General features: G+C 52.3%; 60 non-coding genes and 28 pseudogenes across 60 annotated transcripts; all 88 read left to right on the forward strand.

Annotated features, from left to right (window-relative positions):
• LOC131113551 (5S ribosomal RNA) overlaps positions 1-92 on the forward strand; it is a 109-nt pseudogene extending 17 nt beyond the window's left edge.
• Positions 93-203: 111 nt separating this feature from the next.
• On the forward strand, positions 204-322 carry LOC131115438 (5S ribosomal RNA). The gene has a single exon (XR_009122716.1). It is a non-coding gene; the product is annotated as a 5S ribosomal RNA (ribosomal RNA).
• A 112-nt stretch (positions 323-434) lies between these two features.
• On the forward strand, positions 435-553 carry LOC131116942 (5S ribosomal RNA). Its single transcript, XR_009124173.1, has one exon. It is a non-coding gene; the product is annotated as a 5S ribosomal RNA (ribosomal RNA).
• A 112-nt stretch (positions 554-665) lies between these two features.
• Positions 666-784, forward strand: LOC131117750 (5S ribosomal RNA). The gene has a single exon (XR_009124959.1). It is a non-coding gene; the product is annotated as a 5S ribosomal RNA (ribosomal RNA).
• Positions 785-896: 112 nt separating this feature from the next.
• LOC131114671 (5S ribosomal RNA) lies at positions 897-1,015 on the forward strand. Its single transcript, XR_009121975.1, has one exon. It is a non-coding gene; the product is annotated as a 5S ribosomal RNA (ribosomal RNA).
• A 112-nt stretch (positions 1,016-1,127) lies between these two features.
• On the forward strand, positions 1,128-1,246 carry LOC131118313 (5S ribosomal RNA). Its single transcript, XR_009125478.1, has one exon. It is a non-coding gene; the product is annotated as a 5S ribosomal RNA (ribosomal RNA).
• Positions 1,247-1,358: 112 nt separating this feature from the next.
• LOC131113905 (5S ribosomal RNA) lies at positions 1,359-1,467 on the forward strand (annotated as a pseudogene).
• A 112-nt stretch (positions 1,468-1,579) lies between these two features.
• On the forward strand, positions 1,580-1,698 carry LOC131117869 (5S ribosomal RNA). The gene has a single exon (XR_009125073.1). It is a non-coding gene; the product is annotated as a 5S ribosomal RNA (ribosomal RNA).
• A 112-nt stretch (positions 1,699-1,810) lies between these two features.
• LOC131118366 (5S ribosomal RNA) lies at positions 1,811-1,929 on the forward strand. Its single transcript, XR_009125529.1, has one exon. It is a non-coding gene; the product is annotated as a 5S ribosomal RNA (ribosomal RNA).
• A 112-nt stretch (positions 1,930-2,041) lies between these two features.
• Positions 2,042-2,150, forward strand: LOC131113413 (5S ribosomal RNA; annotated as a pseudogene).
• Positions 2,151-2,262: 112 nt separating this feature from the next.
• On the forward strand, positions 2,263-2,381 carry LOC131114672 (5S ribosomal RNA). The gene has a single exon (XR_009121976.1). It is a non-coding gene; the product is annotated as a 5S ribosomal RNA (ribosomal RNA).
• Positions 2,382-2,493: 112 nt separating this feature from the next.
• LOC131114135 (5S ribosomal RNA) lies at positions 2,494-2,601 on the forward strand (annotated as a pseudogene).
• Positions 2,602-2,713: 112 nt separating this feature from the next.
• On the forward strand, positions 2,714-2,832 carry LOC131115777 (5S ribosomal RNA). The gene has a single exon (XR_009123048.1). It is a non-coding gene; the product is annotated as a 5S ribosomal RNA (ribosomal RNA).
• Positions 2,833-2,944: 112 nt separating this feature from the next.
• Positions 2,945-3,053, forward strand: LOC131112590 (5S ribosomal RNA; annotated as a pseudogene).
• Positions 3,054-3,165: 112 nt separating this feature from the next.
• LOC131117072 (5S ribosomal RNA) lies at positions 3,166-3,284 on the forward strand. Its single transcript, XR_009124301.1, has one exon. It is a non-coding gene; the product is annotated as a 5S ribosomal RNA (ribosomal RNA).
• A 112-nt stretch (positions 3,285-3,396) lies between these two features.
• On the forward strand, positions 3,397-3,515 carry LOC131114946 (5S ribosomal RNA). Its single transcript, XR_009122242.1, has one exon. It is a non-coding gene; the product is annotated as a 5S ribosomal RNA (ribosomal RNA).
• A 112-nt stretch (positions 3,516-3,627) lies between these two features.
• On the forward strand, positions 3,628-3,746 carry LOC131116406 (5S ribosomal RNA). The gene has a single exon (XR_009123655.1). It is a non-coding gene; the product is annotated as a 5S ribosomal RNA (ribosomal RNA).
• A 112-nt stretch (positions 3,747-3,858) lies between these two features.
• On the forward strand, positions 3,859-3,977 carry LOC131116262 (5S ribosomal RNA). Its single transcript, XR_009123517.1, has one exon. It is a non-coding gene; the product is annotated as a 5S ribosomal RNA (ribosomal RNA).
• Positions 3,978-4,089: 112 nt separating this feature from the next.
• LOC131118680 (5S ribosomal RNA) lies at positions 4,090-4,208 on the forward strand. The gene has a single exon (XR_009125838.1). It is a non-coding gene; the product is annotated as a 5S ribosomal RNA (ribosomal RNA).
• Positions 4,209-4,320: 112 nt separating this feature from the next.
• On the forward strand, positions 4,321-4,439 carry LOC131116479 (5S ribosomal RNA). The gene has a single exon (XR_009123726.1). It is a non-coding gene; the product is annotated as a 5S ribosomal RNA (ribosomal RNA).
• Positions 4,440-4,551: 112 nt separating this feature from the next.
• LOC131113109 (5S ribosomal RNA) lies at positions 4,552-4,660 on the forward strand (annotated as a pseudogene).
• Positions 4,661-4,772: 112 nt separating this feature from the next.
• LOC131118871 (5S ribosomal RNA) lies at positions 4,773-4,891 on the forward strand. Its single transcript, XR_009126011.1, has one exon. It is a non-coding gene; the product is annotated as a 5S ribosomal RNA (ribosomal RNA).
• Positions 4,892-5,003: 112 nt separating this feature from the next.
• Positions 5,004-5,122, forward strand: LOC131117327 (5S ribosomal RNA). Its single transcript, XR_009124548.1, has one exon. It is a non-coding gene; the product is annotated as a 5S ribosomal RNA (ribosomal RNA).
• A 112-nt stretch (positions 5,123-5,234) lies between these two features.
• Positions 5,235-5,353, forward strand: LOC131117068 (5S ribosomal RNA). The gene has a single exon (XR_009124297.1). It is a non-coding gene; the product is annotated as a 5S ribosomal RNA (ribosomal RNA).
• A 112-nt stretch (positions 5,354-5,465) lies between these two features.
• Positions 5,466-5,574, forward strand: LOC131113050 (5S ribosomal RNA; annotated as a pseudogene).
• A 112-nt stretch (positions 5,575-5,686) lies between these two features.
• On the forward strand, positions 5,687-5,795 carry LOC131112426 (5S ribosomal RNA; annotated as a pseudogene).
• A 112-nt stretch (positions 5,796-5,907) lies between these two features.
• On the forward strand, positions 5,908-6,016 carry LOC131112648 (5S ribosomal RNA; annotated as a pseudogene).
• A 112-nt stretch (positions 6,017-6,128) lies between these two features.
• Positions 6,129-6,247, forward strand: LOC131117626 (5S ribosomal RNA). The gene has a single exon (XR_009124837.1). It is a non-coding gene; the product is annotated as a 5S ribosomal RNA (ribosomal RNA).
• A 112-nt stretch (positions 6,248-6,359) lies between these two features.
• LOC131117084 (5S ribosomal RNA) lies at positions 6,360-6,478 on the forward strand. Its single transcript, XR_009124312.1, has one exon. It is a non-coding gene; the product is annotated as a 5S ribosomal RNA (ribosomal RNA).
• A 112-nt stretch (positions 6,479-6,590) lies between these two features.
• On the forward strand, positions 6,591-6,709 carry LOC131111594 (5S ribosomal RNA). The gene has a single exon (XR_009121293.1). It is a non-coding gene; the product is annotated as a 5S ribosomal RNA (ribosomal RNA).
• A 112-nt stretch (positions 6,710-6,821) lies between these two features.
• LOC131118640 (5S ribosomal RNA) lies at positions 6,822-6,940 on the forward strand. Its single transcript, XR_009125800.1, has one exon. It is a non-coding gene; the product is annotated as a 5S ribosomal RNA (ribosomal RNA).
• A 112-nt stretch (positions 6,941-7,052) lies between these two features.
• On the forward strand, positions 7,053-7,171 carry LOC131117396 (5S ribosomal RNA). Its single transcript, XR_009124615.1, has one exon. It is a non-coding gene; the product is annotated as a 5S ribosomal RNA (ribosomal RNA).
• Positions 7,172-7,283: 112 nt separating this feature from the next.
• LOC131113414 (5S ribosomal RNA) lies at positions 7,284-7,392 on the forward strand (annotated as a pseudogene).
• A 112-nt stretch (positions 7,393-7,504) lies between these two features.
• On the forward strand, positions 7,505-7,623 carry LOC131115778 (5S ribosomal RNA). The gene has a single exon (XR_009123049.1). It is a non-coding gene; the product is annotated as a 5S ribosomal RNA (ribosomal RNA).
• A 112-nt stretch (positions 7,624-7,735) lies between these two features.
• Positions 7,736-7,844, forward strand: LOC131112591 (5S ribosomal RNA; annotated as a pseudogene).
• A 112-nt stretch (positions 7,845-7,956) lies between these two features.
• Positions 7,957-8,075, forward strand: LOC131117097 (5S ribosomal RNA). The gene has a single exon (XR_009124325.1). It is a non-coding gene; the product is annotated as a 5S ribosomal RNA (ribosomal RNA).
• Positions 8,076-8,187: 112 nt separating this feature from the next.
• Positions 8,188-8,296, forward strand: LOC131112593 (5S ribosomal RNA; annotated as a pseudogene).
• A 112-nt stretch (positions 8,297-8,408) lies between these two features.
• LOC131114958 (5S ribosomal RNA) lies at positions 8,409-8,527 on the forward strand. The gene has a single exon (XR_009122253.1). It is a non-coding gene; the product is annotated as a 5S ribosomal RNA (ribosomal RNA).
• A 112-nt stretch (positions 8,528-8,639) lies between these two features.
• LOC131116347 (5S ribosomal RNA) lies at positions 8,640-8,758 on the forward strand. Its single transcript, XR_009123598.1, has one exon. It is a non-coding gene; the product is annotated as a 5S ribosomal RNA (ribosomal RNA).
• A 112-nt stretch (positions 8,759-8,870) lies between these two features.
• On the forward strand, positions 8,871-8,979 carry LOC131113228 (5S ribosomal RNA; annotated as a pseudogene).
• A 112-nt stretch (positions 8,980-9,091) lies between these two features.
• On the forward strand, positions 9,092-9,210 carry LOC131114674 (5S ribosomal RNA). Its single transcript, XR_009121977.1, has one exon. It is a non-coding gene; the product is annotated as a 5S ribosomal RNA (ribosomal RNA).
• A 112-nt stretch (positions 9,211-9,322) lies between these two features.
• LOC131114136 (5S ribosomal RNA) lies at positions 9,323-9,430 on the forward strand (annotated as a pseudogene).
• A 112-nt stretch (positions 9,431-9,542) lies between these two features.
• Positions 9,543-9,661, forward strand: LOC131115779 (5S ribosomal RNA). The gene has a single exon (XR_009123050.1). It is a non-coding gene; the product is annotated as a 5S ribosomal RNA (ribosomal RNA).
• A 112-nt stretch (positions 9,662-9,773) lies between these two features.
• On the forward strand, positions 9,774-9,882 carry LOC131112594 (5S ribosomal RNA; annotated as a pseudogene).
• A 112-nt stretch (positions 9,883-9,994) lies between these two features.
• On the forward strand, positions 9,995-10,113 carry LOC131117095 (5S ribosomal RNA). Its single transcript, XR_009124323.1, has one exon. It is a non-coding gene; the product is annotated as a 5S ribosomal RNA (ribosomal RNA).
• Positions 10,114-10,225: 112 nt separating this feature from the next.
• LOC131114969 (5S ribosomal RNA) lies at positions 10,226-10,344 on the forward strand. The gene has a single exon (XR_009122264.1). It is a non-coding gene; the product is annotated as a 5S ribosomal RNA (ribosomal RNA).
• A 112-nt stretch (positions 10,345-10,456) lies between these two features.
• LOC131116407 (5S ribosomal RNA) lies at positions 10,457-10,575 on the forward strand. The gene has a single exon (XR_009123656.1). It is a non-coding gene; the product is annotated as a 5S ribosomal RNA (ribosomal RNA).
• A 112-nt stretch (positions 10,576-10,687) lies between these two features.
• On the forward strand, positions 10,688-10,806 carry LOC131116263 (5S ribosomal RNA). Its single transcript, XR_009123518.1, has one exon. It is a non-coding gene; the product is annotated as a 5S ribosomal RNA (ribosomal RNA).
• A 112-nt stretch (positions 10,807-10,918) lies between these two features.
• Positions 10,919-11,037, forward strand: LOC131118681 (5S ribosomal RNA). Its single transcript, XR_009125839.1, has one exon. It is a non-coding gene; the product is annotated as a 5S ribosomal RNA (ribosomal RNA).
• A 112-nt stretch (positions 11,038-11,149) lies between these two features.
• Positions 11,150-11,268, forward strand: LOC131116480 (5S ribosomal RNA). Its single transcript, XR_009123727.1, has one exon. It is a non-coding gene; the product is annotated as a 5S ribosomal RNA (ribosomal RNA).
• Positions 11,269-11,380: 112 nt separating this feature from the next.
• Positions 11,381-11,489, forward strand: LOC131113110 (5S ribosomal RNA; annotated as a pseudogene).
• A 112-nt stretch (positions 11,490-11,601) lies between these two features.
• On the forward strand, positions 11,602-11,720 carry LOC131118872 (5S ribosomal RNA). Its single transcript, XR_009126012.1, has one exon. It is a non-coding gene; the product is annotated as a 5S ribosomal RNA (ribosomal RNA).
• A 112-nt stretch (positions 11,721-11,832) lies between these two features.
• On the forward strand, positions 11,833-11,951 carry LOC131117328 (5S ribosomal RNA). Its single transcript, XR_009124549.1, has one exon. It is a non-coding gene; the product is annotated as a 5S ribosomal RNA (ribosomal RNA).
• A 112-nt stretch (positions 11,952-12,063) lies between these two features.
• On the forward strand, positions 12,064-12,182 carry LOC131117069 (5S ribosomal RNA). The gene has a single exon (XR_009124298.1). It is a non-coding gene; the product is annotated as a 5S ribosomal RNA (ribosomal RNA).
• Positions 12,183-12,294: 112 nt separating this feature from the next.
• Positions 12,295-12,403, forward strand: LOC131113051 (5S ribosomal RNA; annotated as a pseudogene).
• A 112-nt stretch (positions 12,404-12,515) lies between these two features.
• LOC131112428 (5S ribosomal RNA) lies at positions 12,516-12,624 on the forward strand (annotated as a pseudogene).
• Positions 12,625-12,736: 112 nt separating this feature from the next.
• On the forward strand, positions 12,737-12,845 carry LOC131112649 (5S ribosomal RNA; annotated as a pseudogene).
• A 112-nt stretch (positions 12,846-12,957) lies between these two features.
• LOC131117627 (5S ribosomal RNA) lies at positions 12,958-13,076 on the forward strand. Its single transcript, XR_009124838.1, has one exon. It is a non-coding gene; the product is annotated as a 5S ribosomal RNA (ribosomal RNA).
• A 112-nt stretch (positions 13,077-13,188) lies between these two features.
• On the forward strand, positions 13,189-13,307 carry LOC131117106 (5S ribosomal RNA). Its single transcript, XR_009124334.1, has one exon. It is a non-coding gene; the product is annotated as a 5S ribosomal RNA (ribosomal RNA).
• A 112-nt stretch (positions 13,308-13,419) lies between these two features.
• LOC131111595 (5S ribosomal RNA) lies at positions 13,420-13,538 on the forward strand. The gene has a single exon (XR_009121294.1). It is a non-coding gene; the product is annotated as a 5S ribosomal RNA (ribosomal RNA).
• A 112-nt stretch (positions 13,539-13,650) lies between these two features.
• Positions 13,651-13,769, forward strand: LOC131118641 (5S ribosomal RNA). The gene has a single exon (XR_009125801.1). It is a non-coding gene; the product is annotated as a 5S ribosomal RNA (ribosomal RNA).
• A 112-nt stretch (positions 13,770-13,881) lies between these two features.
• On the forward strand, positions 13,882-14,000 carry LOC131117397 (5S ribosomal RNA). Its single transcript, XR_009124616.1, has one exon. It is a non-coding gene; the product is annotated as a 5S ribosomal RNA (ribosomal RNA).
• A 112-nt stretch (positions 14,001-14,112) lies between these two features.
• Positions 14,113-14,221, forward strand: LOC131113415 (5S ribosomal RNA; annotated as a pseudogene).
• A 112-nt stretch (positions 14,222-14,333) lies between these two features.
• LOC131115781 (5S ribosomal RNA) lies at positions 14,334-14,452 on the forward strand. Its single transcript, XR_009123052.1, has one exon. It is a non-coding gene; the product is annotated as a 5S ribosomal RNA (ribosomal RNA).
• A 112-nt stretch (positions 14,453-14,564) lies between these two features.
• Positions 14,565-14,673, forward strand: LOC131112595 (5S ribosomal RNA; annotated as a pseudogene).
• Positions 14,674-14,785: 112 nt separating this feature from the next.
• On the forward strand, positions 14,786-14,904 carry LOC131117098 (5S ribosomal RNA). The gene has a single exon (XR_009124326.1). It is a non-coding gene; the product is annotated as a 5S ribosomal RNA (ribosomal RNA).
• Positions 14,905-15,016: 112 nt separating this feature from the next.
• Positions 15,017-15,125, forward strand: LOC131112596 (5S ribosomal RNA; annotated as a pseudogene).
• Positions 15,126-15,237: 112 nt separating this feature from the next.
• LOC131114982 (5S ribosomal RNA) lies at positions 15,238-15,356 on the forward strand. The gene has a single exon (XR_009122276.1). It is a non-coding gene; the product is annotated as a 5S ribosomal RNA (ribosomal RNA).
• Positions 15,357-15,468: 112 nt separating this feature from the next.
• Positions 15,469-15,587, forward strand: LOC131116348 (5S ribosomal RNA). The gene has a single exon (XR_009123599.1). It is a non-coding gene; the product is annotated as a 5S ribosomal RNA (ribosomal RNA).
• A 112-nt stretch (positions 15,588-15,699) lies between these two features.
• LOC131113229 (5S ribosomal RNA) lies at positions 15,700-15,808 on the forward strand (annotated as a pseudogene).
• Positions 15,809-15,920: 112 nt separating this feature from the next.
• LOC131114675 (5S ribosomal RNA) lies at positions 15,921-16,039 on the forward strand. The gene has a single exon (XR_009121978.1). It is a non-coding gene; the product is annotated as a 5S ribosomal RNA (ribosomal RNA).
• A 112-nt stretch (positions 16,040-16,151) lies between these two features.
• Positions 16,152-16,270, forward strand: LOC131118642 (5S ribosomal RNA). Its single transcript, XR_009125802.1, has one exon. It is a non-coding gene; the product is annotated as a 5S ribosomal RNA (ribosomal RNA).
• Positions 16,271-16,382: 112 nt separating this feature from the next.
• LOC131113231 (5S ribosomal RNA) lies at positions 16,383-16,491 on the forward strand (annotated as a pseudogene).
• Positions 16,492-16,603: 112 nt separating this feature from the next.
• LOC131114676 (5S ribosomal RNA) lies at positions 16,604-16,722 on the forward strand. The gene has a single exon (XR_009121979.1). It is a non-coding gene; the product is annotated as a 5S ribosomal RNA (ribosomal RNA).
• Positions 16,723-16,834: 112 nt separating this feature from the next.
• LOC131118643 (5S ribosomal RNA) lies at positions 16,835-16,953 on the forward strand. Its single transcript, XR_009125803.1, has one exon. It is a non-coding gene; the product is annotated as a 5S ribosomal RNA (ribosomal RNA).
• A 112-nt stretch (positions 16,954-17,065) lies between these two features.
• LOC131113417 (5S ribosomal RNA) lies at positions 17,066-17,174 on the forward strand (annotated as a pseudogene).
• A 112-nt stretch (positions 17,175-17,286) lies between these two features.
• LOC131114677 (5S ribosomal RNA) lies at positions 17,287-17,405 on the forward strand. The gene has a single exon (XR_009121980.1). It is a non-coding gene; the product is annotated as a 5S ribosomal RNA (ribosomal RNA).
• A 112-nt stretch (positions 17,406-17,517) lies between these two features.
• On the forward strand, positions 17,518-17,636 carry LOC131117928 (5S ribosomal RNA). Its single transcript, XR_009125129.1, has one exon. It is a non-coding gene; the product is annotated as a 5S ribosomal RNA (ribosomal RNA).
• A 112-nt stretch (positions 17,637-17,748) lies between these two features.
• LOC131112597 (5S ribosomal RNA) lies at positions 17,749-17,857 on the forward strand (annotated as a pseudogene).
• Positions 17,858-17,969: 112 nt separating this feature from the next.
• On the forward strand, positions 17,970-18,088 carry LOC131117118 (5S ribosomal RNA). The gene has a single exon (XR_009124345.1). It is a non-coding gene; the product is annotated as a 5S ribosomal RNA (ribosomal RNA).
• A 112-nt stretch (positions 18,089-18,200) lies between these two features.
• Positions 18,201-18,309, forward strand: LOC131111768 (5S ribosomal RNA; annotated as a pseudogene).
• Positions 18,310-18,421: 112 nt separating this feature from the next.
• Positions 18,422-18,540, forward strand: LOC131116943 (5S ribosomal RNA). The gene has a single exon (XR_009124174.1). It is a non-coding gene; the product is annotated as a 5S ribosomal RNA (ribosomal RNA).
• A 112-nt stretch (positions 18,541-18,652) lies between these two features.
• Positions 18,653-18,771, forward strand: LOC131117751 (5S ribosomal RNA). The gene has a single exon (XR_009124960.1). It is a non-coding gene; the product is annotated as a 5S ribosomal RNA (ribosomal RNA).
• A 112-nt stretch (positions 18,772-18,883) lies between these two features.
• LOC131114678 (5S ribosomal RNA) lies at positions 18,884-19,002 on the forward strand. The gene has a single exon (XR_009121981.1). It is a non-coding gene; the product is annotated as a 5S ribosomal RNA (ribosomal RNA).
• Positions 19,003-19,114: 112 nt separating this feature from the next.
• On the forward strand, positions 19,115-19,223 carry LOC131113552 (5S ribosomal RNA; annotated as a pseudogene).
• A 111-nt stretch (positions 19,224-19,334) lies between these two features.
• On the forward strand, positions 19,335-19,453 carry LOC131115439 (5S ribosomal RNA). Its single transcript, XR_009122717.1, has one exon. It is a non-coding gene; the product is annotated as a 5S ribosomal RNA (ribosomal RNA).
• Positions 19,454-19,565: 112 nt separating this feature from the next.
• On the forward strand, positions 19,566-19,684 carry LOC131116945 (5S ribosomal RNA). The gene has a single exon (XR_009124176.1). It is a non-coding gene; the product is annotated as a 5S ribosomal RNA (ribosomal RNA).
• Positions 19,685-19,796: 112 nt separating this feature from the next.
• On the forward strand, positions 19,797-19,915 carry LOC131117752 (5S ribosomal RNA). Its single transcript, XR_009124961.1, has one exon. It is a non-coding gene; the product is annotated as a 5S ribosomal RNA (ribosomal RNA).
• Positions 19,916-20,000: the final 85 nt, after the last annotated feature.

A 20,000-nucleotide genomic window follows, 5' to 3' on the forward strand; every position in this document is an offset into this window, starting at 1 on the left:
CCTGAAAACGCCTGATCTCGGAAGCTAAGCAGGGGAGGGCCTGGTTAGTACTTGGATGGGAGACCGCCTGGGAATACCAGGTGCTGTAAGCTTTTTATGGTTTCTGCTCTAGCCTGACAGCAGAGGGCGCTGTTTGACACTTTTTGATGGATCTAGTTTGGCCTGCGTCGCCTTCAAATAAGATCTTTTCAGTTGTCCTGGCAGCTTACGGCCACACCACCCTGAAAACGCCTGATCTCGTCCGATCTCAGAAGCTAAACAGGGGCGGGCCTGGTTAGTACTTGGATGGGAGACCTCCTGGGAATACCAGGTGCTGTAAGCTTTTTATGGTTTCTGCTCTTGCCTGACAGCAGAGGGCGCTGTTTGACATGTTTTGCTGGAGTCTAGTTTGGCCTGCGTCACCTTCAAATAGGATTTTTTCAGTTGACCTGGCAGCTTACGGCCATACTACCTTGAAAACGCCCGATCTCGTCCGATCTCGGAAGCTAAGCACGGGCGGGCCTGGTTAGTACTTGAATGGGAGACCGCCTGGGAATACCAGGTGCTGTAAGCTTTTTATGGTTTCTGCTCTTGCCTAACAGCAGAGGGCGCTGTTTGACACTTTTTGCTGGAGTCTAGTTTGGCCTGCGTCGCCTTCAAATAGGATCTTTTCAGTTGCCCTGGCAGCTTACGGCCATACTACCCTGAAAACGCCCGGTCTCGTCCGATCTCGGAAGCTAAGCAGGGGCGGGCCTGGTTAGTACTTGGATGGGAGACCGCCTGGGAATACCAGATGCTGTAAGCTTTTTATGGTTTCTGCTCTTGCCTGACAGCAGAGGGCGCTGTTTGACACTTTTTGCTGGAGTCTAGTTTGTCCTGCGTCGCCTTCAAATAGGATCTTTTCAGTTGCCTTGGCAGCTTACGGCCATACTACCCTGAAAACGCCCGATCTCGTCCGATCTCGGAAGCTAAGCAGGGGCGGGCCTGGTTAGTACTTGGATGGGAGACCGCCTGGGAATACCAGGTGCTGTAAGCTTTTTATGGTTTCTGCTCTAGCCTGACAGCAGAGGGCGCTGTTTGACATGTTTTGCTGGAGTCTAGTTTGTCCTGCGTCGCCTTCAAATAGGATCTTTTCAGTTGCCTTGGCAGCTTTTGGCCATACTACCCTGAAAACGCCCGATCTCGTCCGATCTCGTAAGCTAAACAGGGGTGGGCCTGGTTAGTACTTGGATGGGAGACCGCCTGGGAATACCAGGTGCTGTAAGCCTTTTATGGTTTCTGCTCATGCCTGACAGCAGAGGGCGCTATTTGACACTTTTTGCTGGAGTCTAGTTTGGCCTGCGTCGCCTTCAAATAGGATCTTTTCAGTTGACCTGGCAGCTTACGGCCAAACTACCCTGAAAACGCCCGATCTCGGAAGCTAAGCAGGGGCGCGCCTGGTTAGTACTTGGATGGGAGACCGCCTGGGAATACCAGGTGCTGTAAGCTTTTTATGGTTTCTGCTCTTGCCTGACAGCAAAGGGCGCTGTTTGACACTTTTTGCCAGAGTCTAGTTTGGCCTGCGTCACCTTCAAATAGGATCTTTTCAGTTGACCTGGCAGCTTACGGCCATACTACCCTGAAAACGCCCGATCTCGTACGATCTCGGAAGCTAAGCAGGGGCGGACCTGGTTAGTACTTGGATGGGAGACCGCCTGGGAATACCAGGTGCTGCAAGCTTTTTATGGTTTCTGCTCTTGCCTGACAGCAAAAGGCGCTGTTTGACACTTTTTGCCAGAGCCTAGTTTGGCCTGCGTCGCCTTCAAATAGGATCTTTTCAGTTGATCTGGCAGCTTACGGCCATACTATCCTGAAAAAGTCCGATCTCGTCCGATCTCGGAAGCTAAGCAGGGGCGGGCCTGGTTAGTACTTGGATGGGAGACCGCCTGGGAATACCAGGTGCTGTAAGCTTTATATGGTTTCTGCTCTTGCCTGACAGCAGAGGGCGCTGTTTGACACTTTTTGCTGGAGTCTAGTTTGGCCTGCGTCGCCTTCAAATAGGATCTTTTCAGTTGATCTGGCAGCTTACGGCCATACTACCCTGAAAACGCCCGATCTCGGACGCTAAGCAGGGGCGGGCCTGGTTGGTACTTGGATGGGAGACCGCCTGGGAATACCAGGTGCTGTAAGCTTTTTATGGTTTCTGCTCTTGCCTGACAGCAAAGGGCGCTGTTTGACACTTTTTGCCAGAGTCTAGTTTGGCCTGCGTCACCTTCAAATAGGATCTTTTCAGTTGACCTGGCAGCTTACGGCCATACTACCCTGAAAACGCCCGATCTCGTCCGATCTCGGAAGCTAAGCAGGGGCGGGCCTGGTTAGTACTTGGATGGGAGACCGCCTGGGAATACCAGGTGCTGTAAGCTTTTTATGGTTTCTGCTCTTGCCTGACAGCAGAGGGCGCTGTTTGACACTTTTTGCTGGAGTCTAGTTTGGCCTGCGTCGCCTTCAAATAGGATCTTTTCATTTGATCTGGCAGCTTACGGCCATACTACCCTGAAAACGCCCGATCTCGGACGCTAAGCAGGGGCGGGCCTGGTTGGTACTTGTTGGGAGACCGCCTGGGAATACCAGGTGCTGTAAGCTTTTTATGGTTTCTGCTCTTGCCTGACAGCAAAGGGCGCTGTTTGACACTTTTTGCCAGAGTCTAGTTTGGCCTGCGTCACCTTCAAATAGGATCTTTTCAGTTGACCTGGCAGCTTACGGCCATACTACCCTGAAAACGCCCGATCTCGTCCGATCTCGGAAGCTAAGCAGGGGCGGGCCTGGTTTGTACTTGGATGGGAGACCGCCTGGGAATACCAGGTGCTGTAAGCTTTTTATGGTTTCTGCTCTTTCCTGACAGCAGAGGGCGCTGTTTGACACTTTTTGCTGGAGTCTAGTTTGGCCTGCGTCGCCTTCAAATAGGATCTTTTCAGTTGATCTGGCAGCTTACGGCCATACTACCCTGAAAACGCCCGATCTCGGACGCTAAGCAGGGGCGGGCCTGGTTAGTACTTGGATGGGAGACCGCCTGGGAATACCAGGTGCTGTAAGCTTTTTATGGTTTCTGCTCTTGCCTGACAGCAAAGGGCGCTGTTTGACACTTTTTGCTGGAGTCTAGTTTGGCCTGCGTCGCCTTCAAATAGGATCTTTTCAGTTGCCTTGGCAGCTTACAGCCATACTACCCTGAAAACGCCCGATCTCATCCGATCTCGGAAGCTAAGCAGGGGCGGGCCTGGTTAGTACTTGGATGGGAGACCGCCTGGGAATACCAGGTGCTGTAAGCTTTTTATGGTTTCTGCTCTTGACTGACAGCAGAGGGCGCTGTTTGACACTTTTTGCTGGAGTCTAGTTTGGCCTGCGTCGCCTTCAAATAGGATCTTTTCAGTTGCCTTGGCAGCTTACGGCCATACTACCCTGAAAACGCCCGATCTCATCCGATCTCGGAAGCTAAGCAGGGGCGGGCCTGGTTAGTACTTGGATGGGAGACCGCCTGGGAATACCAGGTGCTGTAAGCTTTTTATGGTTTCTGCTCTTGCCTGACAGCAGAGGGCGCTGTTTGACACTTTTTGCCAGAGTCTAGTTTGGCCTGCGTCACCTTCAAATAGGATCTTTTCAGTTGACCTGGCAGCTTACGGCCATACTACCCTGAAAACGCCCGATCTCGTCCGATCTCGGAAGCTAAGCAGGGGCGGGCCTGGTTAGTACTTGGATGGGAGACCGCCTGGGAATACCAGGTGCTGAAAGCTTTTTTTGGTTTCTGTTCTTGCCTGACAGCAGAGGGCGCTGTTTGACACTTTTTGCTGGAGTCTAGTTTGGCCTGTGTCACCTTCAAATAGGATCTTTTCAGTTGACCTGGCAGCTTACGGCCATACTACCCTTAAAACGCCTGATCTCGTCCGATCTCGGAAGCTAAGCAGGGGCGGGCCTGGTTAGTACTTGGATGGGAGACCGCCTGGGAATACCAGGTGCTGTAAGCCTTTTATGGTTTCTGCTCATGCCTGACAGCAGAGGGCGCTATTTGACACTTTTTGCTGGAGTCTAGTTTGGCCTGCGTCGCCTTCAAATAGGATCTTTTCAGTTGACCTGGCAGCTTACGGCCAAACTACCCTGAAAACGCCCGATCTTGTCCGATCTCGGAAGCTAAGCAGGGGCGGGCCTGGTTAGTACTTGGATGGGAGACCGCCTGGGAATACCAGGTGCTGAAAGCTTTTTATGGTTTCTGTTCTTGCCTGACAGCAGAGGGCGCTGTTTGACACTTTTTGCTGGAGTCTAGTTTGGCCTGCGTCACCTTCAAATAGGATCTTTTCAGTTGACCTGGCAGCTTACGGCCATACTACCCTTAAAACGCCTGATCTCGTCCGATCTCGGAAGCTAAGCAGGGGCGGGCCTGGTTAGTACTTGGATGGGAGACCGCCTGGGAATACCAGGTGCTGTAAGCTTTATATGGTTTCTGCTCTTGCCTGACAGCAGAGGGCGCTGTTTGACACTTTTTGCTGGAGTCTAGTTTGGCCTGCGTCGCCTTCAAATAGGATCTTTTCAGTTGATCTGGCAGCTTACGGCCATACTACCCTGAAAACGCCCGATCTCGGACGCTAAGCAGGGGCGGGCCTGGTTGGTACTTGGATGGGAGACCACCTGGGAATACCAGGTGCTGTAAGCTTTTTATGGTTTCTGCTCTTGCCTGACAGCAGAGGGCGCTGTTTGACCCTTTTTGCTGGAGTCTAGTTTGGCCTGCGTCACCTTCAAATAGGATCTTTTCAGTTGACCTGTCAGCTTACGGCCATACTACCCTTAAAACGCCTGATCTTGTCCGATCTCGGAAGCTAAGCAGGGGCGGCCCTGGTTAGTACTTGGATGGGAGACCGCCTGGGAATACCAGGTGCTGTAAGCTTTTTATGGTTTCTGCTCTTGCCTGACAGCAGAGGGCGCTGTTTGACACTTTTTGCTGGAGTCTAGTTTGGTCTGCGTCGCCTTCAAATAGGATCTTTTCAGTTGACCTGGCAGCTTACGGCCATACTACCCTGAAAATGCCCGATCTCATCCGATCTCGTAAGCTAAACAGGGGTGGGCCTGGTTAGTACTTGGATGGGAGACCGCCTGGGAATACCAGGTGCTGTAAGCTTTTTATGGTTTCTGCTCTTGCCTGACTGCAGAGGGCGCTGTTTGACACTTTTTGCTGGAGTCTAGTTTGGCCTGCGTCGCCTTCAAATAGGATCTTTTCAGTTCCCTTGGCAGCTTGCAGCCATACTACCCTGAAAACGCCCGATCTCATCCGATCTCGGAAGCTAAGCAGGGGCGGGCCTGGTTAGTGCTTGGATGGGAGACCGCCTGGGAATACCAGGTGCTGTAAGCTTTTTATGGTTTCTGCTCTTGCCTGACAGCAGAGGGCGCTGTTTGACACTTTTTGCTGGAGTCTAGTTTGGCCTGCGTCGCCTTCAAATAGGTTCTTTTCAGTTGATCTGGCAGCTTACGGCCATACTACCCTGAAAACGCCCGATCTCGTAAGCTAAACAGGGGTGGGCCTGGTTAGTACTTGGATGGGAGACCGCCTGGGAATACCAGGTGCTGTAAGCCTTTTATGGTTTCTGCTCATGCCTGACAGCAGAGGGCGCTATTTGACACTTTTTGCTGGAGTCTAGTTTGGCCTGCGTCGCCTTCAAATAGGATCTTTTCAGTTGACCTGGCAGCTTACGGCCAAACTACCCTGAAAACGCCCGATCTCGGAAGCTAAGCAGGGGCGGGCCTGGTTAGTACTTGGATGGGAGACCGCCTGGGAATACCAGGTGCTGTAAGCTTTTTATGGTTTCTGCTCTTGCCTGACAGCAAAGGGCGCTGTTTGACACTTTTTGCTGGAGTCTAGTTTGGCCTGCGTCGCCTTCAAATAGGATCTTTTCAGTTGATCTGGCAGCTTACGGCCATACTACCCTGAAAACGCCCGATCTCGGACGCTAAGCAGGGGCGGGCCTGGTTAGTACTTGGATGGGGGACCGCCTGGGAATACCAGGTGCTGTAAGCTTTTTATGGTTTCTGCTCTTGCCTGACAGCAAAGGGCGCTGTTTGACACTTTTTGCCAGAGTCTAGTTTGGCCTGCGTCGCCTTCAAATAGGATCTTTTCAGTTGACCTGGCAGCTTACGGCCATACTACCCTGAAAATGCCCGATCTCGTCCGATCTCGTAAGCTAAACAGGGGTGGGCCTGGTTAGTACTTGGATGGGAGACCGCCTGGGAATACCAGGTGCTGTAAGCTTTTTATGGTTTCTGCTCTTGCCTGACTGCAGAGGGCGCTGTTTGACACTTTTTGCTGGAGTCTAGTTTGGCCTGCGTCGCCTTCAAATAGGATCTTTTCAGTTGCCTTGGCAGCTTACAGCCATACTACCCTGAAAACGCCCGATCTCATCCGATCTCGGAAGCTAAGCAGGGGCGGGCCTGGTTAGTACTTGGATGGGAGACCGCCTGGGAATACCAGGTGCTGTAAGCTTTTTATGGTTTCTGCTCTTGCCTGACAGCAGAGGGCGCTGTTTGACCCTTTTTGCTGGAGTCTAGTTTGGCCTGCGTCACCTTCAAATAGGATCTTTTCAGTTGACCTGGCAGCTTACGGCCATACTACCCTTAAAACGCCTGATCTCGTCCGATCTCGGAAGCTAAGCAGGGGCGGGCCTCGTTAGTGCTTGGATGGGAGACCGCCTGGGAATACCAGGTGCTGTAAGCTTTTTATGGTTTCTGCTCTTTCCTGACAGCAGAGGGCGCTGTTTGACACTTTTTGCTGGAGTCTAGTTTGGCCTGCGTCGCCTTCAAATAGGATCTTTTCAGTTGACCTGGCAGCTTACGGACATACTACCCTGAAAAAGCCCGATCTCGTCCGATCTCGGAAGCTAAGCAGGGGCGGACCTGGTTAGTACTTGGATGGGAGACCGCCTGGGAATACCAGGTGCTGTAAGCTTTTTATGGTTTCTGCTCTTGCCTGACAGCAAAAGGCGCTGTTTGACACTTTTTGCCAGAGCCTAGTTTGGCCTGCGTCGCCTTCAAATAGGATCTTTTCAGTTGATCTGGCAGCTTACGGCCATACTATCCTGAAAAAGCCCGATCTCGTCCGATCTCGGAAGCTAAGCAGGGGCGGGCCTGGTTAGTACTTGGATGGGAGACCGCCTGGGAATACCAGGTGCTGTAAGCTTTATATGGTTTCTGCTCTTGCCTGACAGCAGAGGGCGCTGTTTGACACTTTTTGCTGGAGTCTAGTTTGGCCTGCGTCGCCTTCAAATAGGATCTTTTCATTTGATCTGGCAGCTTACGGCCATACTACCCTGAAAACGCCCGATCTCGGACGCTAAGCAGGGGCGGGCCTGGTTGGTACTTGGATGGGAGACCGCCTGGGAATACCAGGTGCTGTAAGCTTTTTATGGTTTCTGCTCTTGCCTGACAGCAAAGGGCGCTGTTTGACACTTTTTGCCAGAGTCTAGTTTGGCCTGCGTCACCTTCAAATAGGATCTTTTCAGTTGACCTGGCAGCTTACGGCCATACTACCCTGAAAACGCCCGATCTCGTCCGATCTCGGAAGCTAAGCAGGGGCGGGCCTGGTTTGTACTTGGATGGGAGACCGCCTGGGAATACCAGGTGCTGTAAGCTTTTTATGGTTTCTGCTCTTTCCTGACAGCAGAGGGCGCTGTTTGACACTTTTTGCTGGAGTCTAGTTTGGCCTGCGTCGCCTTCAAATAGGATCTTTTCAGTTGATCTGGCAGCTTACGGCCATACTACCCTGAAAACGCCCGATCTCGGACGCTAAGCAGGGGCGGGCCTGGTTAGTACTTGGATGGGAGACCGCCTGGGAATACCAGGTGCTGTAAGCTTTTTATGGTTTCTGCTCTTGCCTGACAGCAAAGGGCGCTGTTTGACACTTTTTGCTGGAGTCTAGTTTGGCCTGCGTCGCCTTCAAATAGGATCTTTTCAGTTGCCCTGGCAGCTTACGGCCATACAACCCTGAAAACGCCCGATCTCGTCCGATCTCGGAAGCTAAGCAGGGGCGGGCCTGTTTAGTACTTGGATGGGAGACCGCCTGGGAATACCAGGTGCTGTAAGCTTTTTATGGTTTCTGCTCTTTCCTGACAGCAGAGGGCGCTGTTTGACACTTTTTGCTGGAGTCTAGTTTGGCCTGCGTCGCCTTCAAATAGGATCTTTTCAGTTGATCTGGCAGCTTACGGCCATACTACCCTGAAAACGCCCGATCTCGGACGCTAAGCAGGGGCGGGCCTGGTTAGTACTTGGATGGGAGACCGCCTGGGAATACCAGGTGCTGTAAGCTTTTTATGGTTTCTGCTCTTGACTGACAGCAGAGGGCGCTGTTTGACACTTTTTGCTGGAGTCTAGTTTGGCCTGCGTCGCCTTCAAATAGGATCTTTTCAGTTGCCTTGGCAGCTTACGGCCATACTACCCTGAAAACGCCCGATCTCATCCGATCTCGGAAGCTAAGCAGGGGCGGGCCTGGTTAGTACTTGGATGGGAGACCGCCTGGGAATACCAGGTGCTGTAAGCTTTTTATGGTTTCTGCTCTTGCCTGAAAGCAGAGGGCGCTGTTTGACACTTTTTGCTGGAGTCTAGTTTGGCCTGCGTCGCCTTCAAATAGGATCTTTTCAGTTGCCCTGGCAGCTTACGGCCATACTACCCTGAAAAGGCCCGATCTCGTCCGATCTCGGAAGCTAAGCAGGGGTGGGCCTGGTTAGTACTTGGATGGGAGACCGCCTGGGAATACCAGGTGCTGTAAGCTTTTTATGGTTTCTGCTCTTGCCTGACAGCAGAGGGCGCTGTTTGACACTTTTTGCTGGAGTCTAGTTTGGTCTGCGTCGCCTTCAAATAGGATCTTTTCAGTTGACCTGGCAGCTTACGGCCAAACTACCCTGAAAACGCCCGATCTCGGACGCTAAGCAGGGGCGGGCCTGGTTAGTACTTGGATGGGAGACCGCCTGGGAATACCAGGTGCTGTAAGCTTTTTATGGTTTCTGCTCTTGCCTGACAGCAAAGGGCGCTGTTTGACACTTTTTGCCAGAGTCTAGTTTGGCCTGCGTCACCTTCAAATAGGATCTTTTCAGTTGACCTGGCAGCTTACGGCCATACTACCCTGAAAACGCCCGATCTCGTCCGATCTCGGAAGCTAAGCAGGGGCGGGCCTGGTTAGTACTTGGATGGGAGACCGCCTGGGAATACCAGGTGCTGTAAGCTTTTTATGGTTTCTGCTCTTGCCTGACAGCAGAGGGCGCTGTTTGACACTTTTTGCTGGAGTCTAGTTTGGCCTGCGTCGCCTTCAAATAGGATCTTTTCATTTGATCTGGCAGCTTACGGCCATACTACCCTGAAAACGCCCGATCTCGGACGCTAAGCAGGGGCGGGCCTGGTTGGTACTTGTTGGGAGACCGCCTGGGAATACCAGGTGCTGTAAGCTTTTTATGGTTTCTGCTCTTGCCTGACAGCAAAGGGCGCTGTTTGACACTTTTTGCCAGAGTCTAGTTTGGCCTGCGTCACCTTCAAATAGGATCTTTTCAGTTGACCTGGCAGCTTACGGCCATACTACCCTGAAAACGCCCGATCTCGTCCGATCTCGGAAGCTAAGCAGGGGCGGGCCTGGTTTGTACTTGGATGGGAGACCGCCTGGGAATACCAGGTGCTGTAAGCTTTTTATGGTTTCTGCTCTTTCCTGACAGCAGAGGGCGCTGTTTGACACTTTTTGCTGGAGTCTAGTTTGGCCTGCGTCGCCTTCAAATAGGATCTTTTCAGTTGATCTGGCAGCTTACGGCCATACTACCCTGAAAACGCCCGATCTCGGACGCTAAGCAGGGGCGGGCCTGGTTAGTACTTGGATGGGAGACCGCCTGGGAATACCAGGTGCTGTAAGCTTTTTATGGTTTCTGCTCTTGCCTGACAGCAAAGGGCGCTGTTTGACACTTTTTGCTGGAGTCTAGTTTGGCCTGCGTCGCCTTCAAATAGGATCTTTTCAGTTGCCTTGGCAGCTTACAGCCATACTACCCTGAAAACGCCCGATCTCATCCGATCTCGGAAGCTAAGCAGGGGCGGGCCTGGTTAGTACTTGGATGGGAGACCGCCTGGGAATACCAGGTGCTGTAAGCTTTTTATGGTTTCTGCTCTTGACTGACAGCAGAGGGCGCTGTTTGACACTTTTTGCTGGAGTCTAGTTTGGCCTGCGTCGCCTTCAAATAGGATCTTTTCAGTTGCCTTGGCAGCTTACGGCCATACTACCCTGAAAACGCCCGATCTCATCCGATCTCGGAAGCTAAGCAGGGGCGGGCCTGGTTAGTACTTGGATGGGAGACCGCCTGGGAATACCAGGTGCTGTAAGCTTTTTATGGTTTCTGCTCTTGCCTGACAGCAGAGGGCGCTGTTTGACACTTTTTGCCAGAGTCTAGTTTGGCCTGCGTCACCTTCAAATAGGATCTTTTCAGTTGACCTGGCAGCTTACGGCCATACTACCCTGAAAACGCCCGATCTCGTCCGATCTCGGAAGCTAAGCAGGGGCGGGCCTGGTTAGTACTTGGATGGGAGACCGCCTGGGAATACCAGGTGCTGAAAGCTTTTTTTGGTTTCTGTTCTTGCCTGACAGCAGAGGGCGCTGTTTGACACTTTTTGCTGGAGTCTAGTTTGGCCTGTGTCACCTTCAAATAGGATCTTTTCAGTTGACCTGGCAGCTTACGGCCATACTACCCTTAAAACGCCTGATCTCGTCCGATCTCGGAAGCTAAGCAGGGGCGGGCCTGGTTAGTACTTGGATGGGAGACCGCCTGGGAATACCAGGTGCTGTAAGCCTTTTATGGTTTCTGCTCATGCCTGACAGCAGAGGGCGCTATTTGACACTTTTTGCTGGAGTCTAGTTTGGCCTGCGTCGCCTTCAAATAGGATCTTTTCAGTTGACCTGGCAGCTTACGGCCAAACTACCCTGAAAACGCCCGATCTTGTCCGATCTCGGAAGCTAAGCAGGGGCGGGCCTGGTTAGTACTTGGATGGGAGACCGCCTGGGAATACCAGGTGCTGAAAGCTTTTTATGGTTTCTGTTCTTGCCTGACAGCAGAGGGCGCTGTTTGACACTTTTTGCTGGAGTCTAGTTTGGCCTGCGTCACCTTCAAATAGGATCTTTTCAGTTGACCTGGCAGCTTACGGCCATACTACCCTTAAAACGCCTGATCTCGTCCGATCTCGGAAGCTAAGCAGGGGCGGGCCTGGTTAGTACTTGGATGGGAGACCGCCTGGGAATACCAGGTGCTGTAAGCTTTATATGGTTTCTGCTCTTGCCTGACAGCAGAGGGCGCTGTTTGACACTTTTTGCTGGAGTCTAGTTTGGCCTGCGTCGCCTTCAAATAGGATCTTTTCAGTTGATCTGGCAGCTTACGGCCATACTACCCTGAAAACGCCCGATCTCGGACGCTAAGCAGGGGCGGGCCTGGTTGGTACTTGGATGGGAGACCACCTGGGAATACCAGGTGCTGTAAGCTTTTTATGGTTTCTGCTCTTGCCTGACAGCAGAGGGCGCTGTTTGACCCTTTTTGCTGGAGTCTAGTTTGGCCTGCGTCACCTTCAAATAGGATCTTTTCAGTTGACCTGTCAGCTTACGGCCATACTACCCTTAAAACGCCTGATCTTGTCCGATCTCGGAAGCTAAGCAGGGGCGGCCCTGGTTAGTACTTGGATGGGAGACCGCCTGGGAATACCAGGTGCTGTAAGCTTTTTATGGTTTCTGCTCTTGCCTGACAGCAGAGGGCGCTGTTTGACACTTTTTGCTGGAGTCTAGTTTGGTCTGCGTCGCCTTCAAATAGGATCTTTTCAGTTGACCTGGCAGCTTACGGCCATACTACCCTGAAAATGCCCGATCTCATCCGATCTCGTAAGCTAAACAGGGGTGGGCCTGGTTAGTACTTGGATGGGAGACCGCCTGGGAATACCAGGTGCTGTAAGCTTTTTATGGTTTCTGCTCTTGCCTGACTGCAGAGGGCGCTGTTTGACACTTTTTGCTGGAGTCTAGTTTGGCCTGCGTCGCCTTCAAATAGGATCTTTTCAGTTCCCTTGGCAGCTTGCAGCCATACTACCCTGAAAACGCCCGATCTCATCCGATCTCGGAAGCTAAGCAGGGGCGGGCCTGGTTAGTGCTTGGATGGGAGACCGCCTGGGAATACCAGGTGCTGTAAGCTTTTTATGGTTTCTGCTCTTGCCTGACAGCAGAGGGCGCTGTTTGACACTTTTTGCTGGAGTCTAGTTTGGCCTGCGTCGCCTTCAAATAGGTTCTTTTCAGTTGATCTGGCAGCTTACGGCCATACTACCCTGAAAACGCCCGATCTCGTAAGCTAAACAGGGGTGGGCCTGGTTAGTACTTGGATGGGAGACCGCCTGGGAATACCAGGTGCTGTAAGCCTTTTATGGTTTCTGCTCATGCCTGACAGCAGAGGGCGCTATTTGACACTTTTTGCTGGAGTCTAGTTTGGCCTGCGTCGCCTTCAAATAGGATCTTTTCAGTTGACCTGGCAGCTTACGGCCAAACTACCCTGAAAACGCCCGATCTCGGAAGCTAAGCAGGGGCGGGCCTGGTTAGTACTTGGATGGGAGACCGCCTGGGAATACCAGGTGCTGTAAGCTTTTTATGGTTTCTGCTCTTGCCTGACAGCAAAGGGCGCTGTTTGACACTTTTTGCTGGAGTCTAGTTTGGCCTGCGTCGCCTTCAAATAGGATCTTTTCAGTTGATCTGGCAGCTTACGGCCATACTACCCTGAAAACGCCCGATCTCGGACGCTAAGCAGGGGCGGGCCTGGTTAGTACTTGGATGGGGGACCGCCTGGGAATACCAGGTGCTGTAAGCTTTTTATGGTTTCTGCTCTTGCCTGACAGCAAAGGGCGCTGTTTGACACTTTTTGCCAGAGTCTAGTTTGGCCTGCGTCGCCTTCAAATAGGATCTTTTCAGTTGACCTGGCAGCTTACGGCCATACTACCCTGAAAATGCCCGATCTCGTCCGATCTCGTAAGCTAAACAGGGGTGGGCCTGGTTAGTACTTGGATGGGAGACCGCCTGGGAATACCAGGTGCTGTAAGCTTTTTATGGTTTCTGCTCTTGCCTGACTGCAGAGGGCGCTGTTTGACACTTTTTGCTGGAGTCTAGTTTGGCCTGCGTCGCCTTCAAATAGGATCTTTTCAGTTGCCTTGGCAGCTTACAGCCATACTACCCTGAAAACGCCCGATCTCATCCGATCTCGGAAGCTAAGCAGGGGCGGGCCTGGTTAGTACTTGGATGGGAGACCGCCTGGGAATACCAGGTGCTGTAAGCTTTTTATGGTTTCTGCTCTTGCCTGACAGCAGAGGGCGCTGTTTGACCCTTTTTGCTGGAGTCTAGTTTGGCCTGCGTCACCTTCAAATAGGATCTTTTCAGTTGACCTGGCAGCTTACGGCCATACTACCCTTAAAACGCCTGATCTCGTCCGATCTCGGAAGCTAAGCAGGGGCGGGCCTCGTTAGTGCTTGGATGGGAGACCGCCTGGGAATACCAGGTGCTGTAAGCTTTTTATGGTTTCTGCTCTTTCCTGACAGCAGAGGGCGCTGTTTGACACTTTTTGCTGGAGTCTAGTTTGGCCTGCGTCGCCTTCAAATAGGATCTTTTCAGTTGACCTGGCAGCTTACGGACATACTACCCTGAAAAAGCCCGATCTCGTCCGATCTCGGAAGCTAAGCAGGGGCGGACCTGGTTAGTACTTGGATGGGAGACCGCCTGGGAATACCAGGTGCTGTAAGCTTTTTATGGTTTCTGCTCTTGCCTGACAGCAAAAGGCGCTGTTTGACACTTTTTGCCAGAGCCTAGTTTGGCCTGCGTCGCCTTCAAATAGGATCTTTTCAGTTGATCTGGCAGCTTACGGCCATACTATCCTGAAAAAGCCCGATCTCGTCCGATCTCGGAAGCTAAGCAGGGGCGGGCCTGGTTAGTACTTGGATGGGAGACCGCCTGGGAATACCAGGTGCTGTAAGCTTTATATGGTTTCTGCTCTTGCCTGACAGCAGAGGGCGCTGTTTGACACTTTTTGCTGGAGTCTAGTTTGGCCTGCGTCGCCTTCAAATAGGATCTTTTCATTTGATCTGGCAGCTTACGGCCATACTACCCTGAAAACGCCCGATCTCGGACGCTAAGCAGGGGCGGGCCTGGTTGGTACTTGGATGGGAGACCGCCTGGGAATACCAGGTGCTGTAAGCTTTTTATGGTTTCTGCTCTTGCCTGACAGCAAAGGGCGCTGTTTGACACTTTTTGCCAGAGTCTAGTTTGGCCTGCGTCACCTTCAAATAGGATCTTTTCAGTTGACCTGGCAGCTTACGGCCATACTACCCTGAAAACGCCCGATCTCGTCCGATCTCGGAAGCTAAGCAGGGGCGGGCCTGGTTTGTACTTGGATGGGAGACCGCCTGGGAATACCAGGTGCTGTAAGCTTTTTATGGTTTCTGCTCTTTCCTGACAGCAGAGGGCGCTGTTTGACACTTTTTGCTGGAGTCTAGTTTGGCCTGCGTCGCCTTCAAATAGGATCTTTTCAGTTGATCTGGCAGCTTACGGCCATACTACCCTGAAAACGCCCGATCTCGGACGCTAAGCAGGGGCGGGCCTGGTTAGTACTTGGATGGGAGACCGCCTGGGAATACCAGGTGCTGTAAGCTTTTTATGGTTTCTGCTCTTGCCTGACAGCAAAGGGCGCTGTTTGACACTTTTTGCTGGAGTCTAGTTTGGCCTGCGTCGCCTTCAAATAGGATCTTTTCAGTTGCCCTGGCAGCTTACGGCCATACAACCCTGAAAACGCCCGATCTCGTCCGATCTCGGAAGCTAAGCAGGGGCGGGCCTGTTTAGTACTTGGATGGGAGACCGCCTGGGAATACCAGGTGCTGTAAGCTTTTTATGGTTTCTGCTCTTTCCTGACAGCAGAGGGCGCTGTTTGACACTTTTTGCTGGAGTCTAGTTTGGCCTGCGTCGCCTTCAAATAGGATCTTTTCAGTTGATCTGGCAGCTTACGGCCATACTACCCTGAAAACGCCCGATCTCGGACGCTAAGCAGGGGCGGGCCTGGTTAGTACTTGGATGGGAGACCGCCTGGGAATACCAGGTGCTGTAAGCTTTTTATGGTTTCTGCTCTTGACTGACAGCAGAGGGCGCTGTTTGACACTTTTTGCTGGAGTCTAGTTTGGCCTGCGTCGCCTTCAAATAGGATCTTTTCAGTTGCCTTGGCAGCTTACGGCCATACTACCCTGAAAACGCCCGATCTCATCCGATCTCGGAAGCTAAGCAGGGGCGGGCCTGGTTAGTACTTGGATGGGAGACCGCCTGGGAATACCAGGTGCTGTAAGCTTTTTATGGTTTCTGCTCTTGCCTGAAAGCAGAGGGCGCTGTTTGACACTTTTTGCTGGAGTCTAGTTTGGCCTGCGTCGCCTTCAAATAGGATCTTTTCAGTTGCCCTGGCAGCTTACGGCCATACTACCCTGAAAAGGCCCGATCTCGTCCGATCTCGGAAGCTAAGCAGGGGTGGGCCTGGTTAGTACTTGGATGGGAGACCGCCTGGGAATACCAGGTGCTGTAAGCTTTTTATGGTTTCTGCTCTTGCCTGACAGCAGAGGGCGCTGTTTGACACTTTTTGCTGGAGTCTAGTTTGGTCTGCGTCGCCTTCAAATAGGATCTTTTCAGTTGACCTGGCAGCTTACGGCCAAACTACCCTGAAAACGCCCGATCTCGGACGCTAAGCAGGGGCGGGCCTGGTTAGTACTTGGATGGGAGACCGCCTGGGAATACCAGGTGCTGTAAGCTTTTTATGGTTTCTGCTCTTGCCTGACAGCAAAGGGCGCTGTTTGACACTTTTTGCCAGAGTCTAGTTTGGCCTGCGTCACCTTCAAATAGGATCTTTTCAGTTGACCTGGCAGCTTACGGCCATACTACCCTGAAAACGCCCGATCTCGTCCGATCTCGGAAGCTAAGCAGGGGCGGGCCTGGTTAGTACTTGGATGGGAGACCGCCTGGGAATACCAGGTGCTGTAAGCTTTTTATGGTTTCTGCTCTTGCCTGACAGCAGAGGGCGCTGTTTGACCCTTTTTGCTGGAGTCTAGTTTGGCCTGCGTCACCTTCAAATAGGATATTTTCAGTTGACCTGGCAGCTTACGGACATACTACCCTGAAAAAGCCCGATCTCGTCCGATCTCGGAAGCTAAGCAGGGGCGGACCTGGTTAGTACTTGGATGGGAGACCGCCTGGGAATACCAGGTGCTGTAAGCTTTTTATGGTTTCTGCTCTTGCCTGACAGCAGAGGGCGCTGTTTGACACTTTTTGCTGGAGTCTAGTTTGGTCTGCGTCGCCTTCAAATAGGATCTTTTCAGTTGACCTGGCAGCTTACGGCCAAACTACCCTGAAAACGCCCGATCTCGGACGCTAAGCAGGGGCGGGCCTGGTTAGTACTTGGATGGGAGACCGCCTGGGAATACCAGGTGCTGTAAGCTTTTTATGGTTTCTGCTCTTGCCTGACAGCAAAGGGCGCTGTTTGACACTTTTTGCCAGAGTCTAGTTTGGCCTGCGTCACCTTCAAATAGGATCTTTTCAGTTGACCTGGCAGCTTACGGCCATACTACCCTGAAAACGCCCGATCTCGTCCGATCTCGGAAGCTAAGCAGGGGCGGGCCTGGTTAGTACTTGGATGGGAGACCGCCTGGGAATACCAGGTGCTGTAAGCTTTTTATGGTTTCTGCTCTTGCCTGACAGAAGAGGGCGCTGTTTGACCCTTTTTGCTGGAGTCTAGTTTGGCCTGCGTCACCTTCAAATAGGATATTTTCAGTTGACCTGGCAGCTTACGGACATACTACCCTGAAAAAGCCCGATCTCGTCCGATCTCGGAAGCTAAGCAGGGGCGGACCTGGTTAGTACTTGGATGGGAGACCGCCTGGGAATACCAGGTGCTGTAAGCTTTTTATGGTTTCTGCTCTTGCCTGACAGCAAAAGGCGCTGTTTGACACTTTTTGCCAGAGCCTAGTTTGGCCTGCGTCGCCTTCAAATAGGATCTTTTCAGTTGATCTGGCAGCTTACGGCCATACTACCCTGAAAACGCCCGATCTCGGACGCTAAGCAGGGGCGGGCCTGGTTGGTACTTGGATGGGAGACCGCCTGGGAATACCAGGTGCTGTAAGCTTTTTATGGTTTCTGCTCTTGCCTGACAGCAAAGGGCGCTGTTTGACACTTTTTGCCAGAGTCTAGTTTGGCCTGCGTCACCTTCAAATAGGATCTTTTCAGTTGACCTGGCAGCTTACGGCCATACTACCCTGAAAACGCCCGATCTCGTCCGATCTCGGAAGCTAAGCAGGGGCGGGCCTGGTTAGTACTTGGATGGGAGACCGCCTGGGAATACCAGGTGCTGTAAGCTTTTTATGGTTTCTGCTCTTGCCTGACAGCAGAGGGCGCTGTTTGACCCTTTTTGCTGGAGTCTAGTTTGGCCTGCGTCACCTTCAAATAGGATCTTTTCAGTTGACCTGGCAGCTTACGGCCATACTACCCTTAAAACGCCTGATCTCGTCCGATCTCGGAAGCTAAGCAGGGGCGGGCCTGGTTAGTGCTAGGATGGGAGACCGCCTGGGAATACCAGGTGCTGTAAGCTTTTTATGGTTTCTGCTCTTTCCTGACAGCAGAGGGCGCTGTTTGACACTTTTTGCTGGAGTCTAGTTTGGCCTGCGTCGCCTTCAAATAGGATCTTTTCAGTTGATCTGGCAGCTTACGGCCATACTACCCTGAAAACGCCCGATCTCGGACGCTAAGCAGGGGCGGGCCTGGTTAGTACTTGGATGGGAGACCGCCTGGGAATACCAGGTGCTGTAAGCTTTTTATGGTTTCTGCTCTTGCCTGACAGCAAAGGGCGCTGTTTGACACTTTTTGCTGGAGTCTAGTTTGGCCTGCGTTGCCTTCAAATAGGATCTTTTCAGTTGCCTTGGCAGCTTACAGCCATACTACCCTGAAAACGCCCGATCTCATCCGATCTCGGAAGCTAAGCAGGGGCGGGCCTGGTTAGTACTTGGATGGGAGACCGCCTGGGAATACCAGGTGCTGTAAGCTTTTTATGGTTTCTGCTCTTGACTGACAGCAGAGGGCGCTGTTTGACACTTTTTGCTGGAGTCTAGTTTGGCCTGCGTCGCCTTCAAATAGGATCTTTTCAGTTGCCTTGGCAGCTTACGGCCATACTACCCTGAAAACGCCCGATCTCGGAAGCTAAGCAGGGGCGGGCCTGGTTAGTACTTGGATGGGAGACCGCCTGGGAATACCAGGTGCTGTAAGCTTTTTATGGTTTCTGCTCTTGCCTGACAGCAGAGGGCGCTGTTTGACATGTTTTGCTGGAGTCTAGTTTGGCCTGCGTCACCTTCAAATAGGATTTTTTCAGTTGACCTGGCAGCTTACGGCCATACTACCTTGAAAACGCCCGATCTCGTCCGATCTCGGAAGCTAAGCACGGGCGGGCCTGGTTAGTACTTGAATGGGAGACCGCCTGGGAATACCAGGTGCTGTAAGCTTTTTATGGTTTCTGCTCTTGCCTAACAGCAGAGGGCGCTGTTTGACACTTTTTGCTGGAGTCTAGTTTGGCCTGCGTCGCCTTCAAATAGGATCTTTTCAGTTGCCCTGGCAGCTTACGGCCATACTACCCTGAAAACGCCCGGTCTCGTCCGATCTCGGAAGCTAAGCAGGGGCGGGCCTGGTTAGTACTTGGATGGGAGACCGCCTGGGAATACCAGATGCTGTAAGCTTTTTATGGTTTCTGCTCTTGCCTGACAGCAGAGGGCGCTGTTTGACACTTTTTGCTGGAGTCTAGTTTGTCCTGCGTCGCCTTCAAATAGGATCTTTTCAGTTGCCTTGGCAGCTTACGGCCATACTACCCTGAAAACGCCCGATCTCGTCCGATCTCGGAAGCTAAGCAGGGGCGGGCCTGGTTAGTACTTGGATGGGAGACCGCCTGGGAATACCAGGTGCTGTAAGCTTTTTATGGTTTCTGCTCTAGCCTGACAGCAGAGGGCGCTGTTTGACATGTTTTGCTGGAGTCTAGTTTGTCCTGCGTCGCCTTCAAATAGGATCTTTTCAGTTGCCTTGGCAGCTTTTGGCCATACTACCCTGAAAACGCCTGATCTCGGAAGCTAAGCAGGGGAGGGCCTGGTTAGTACTTGGATGGGAGACCGCCTGGGAATACCAGGTGCTGTAAGCTTTTTATGGTTTCTGCTCTAGCCTGACAGCAGAGGGCGCTGTTTGACACTTTTTGATGGATCTAGTTTGGCCTGCGTCGCCTTCAAATAAGATCTTTTCAGTTGTCCTGGCAGCTTACGGCCACACCACCCTGAAAACGCCTGATCTCGTCCGATCTCAGAAGCTAAACAGGGGCGGGCCTGGTTAGTACTTGGATGGGAGACCTCCTGGGAATACCAGGTGCTGTAAGCTTTTTATGGTTTCTGCTCTTGCCTGACAGCAGAGGGCGCTGTTTGACATGTTTTGCTGGAGTCTAGTTTGGCCTGCGTCACCTTCAAATAGGATTTTTTCAGTTGACCTGGCAGCTTACGGCCATACTACCTTGAAAACGCCCGATCTCGTCCGATCTCGGAAGCTAAGCACGGGCGGGCCTGGTTAGTACTTGAATGGGAGACCGCCTGGGAATACCAGGTGCTGTAAGCTTTTTATGGTTTCTGCTCTTGCCTAACAGCAGAGGGCGCTGTTTGACACTTTTTGCTGGAGTCTAGTTTGGCCTGCGTCGCCTTCAAATAGGATCTTTTCAGTTGCCCTGGCAGCTTACGGCCATACTACCCTGAAAACGCCCGGTCTCGTCCGATCTCGGAAGCTAAGCAGGGGCGGGCCTGGTTAGTACTTGGATGGGAGACCGCCTGGGAATACCAGATGCTGTAAGCTTTTTATGGTTTCTGCTCTTGCCTGACAGCAGAGGGCGCTGTTTGACACTTTTTGCTGGAGTCTAGTTTGTCCTGCGTCGCCTTCA

The sequence above is a fragment of the Doryrhamphus excisus genome, unplaced genomic scaffold (genome assembly GCF_030265055.1).
Source record: "Doryrhamphus excisus isolate RoL2022-K1 unplaced genomic scaffold, RoL_Dexc_1.0 HiC_scaffold_25, whole genome shotgun sequence".
NCBI lineage: Eukaryota > Metazoa > Chordata > Actinopteri > Syngnathiformes > Syngnathidae > Doryrhamphus > Doryrhamphus excisus.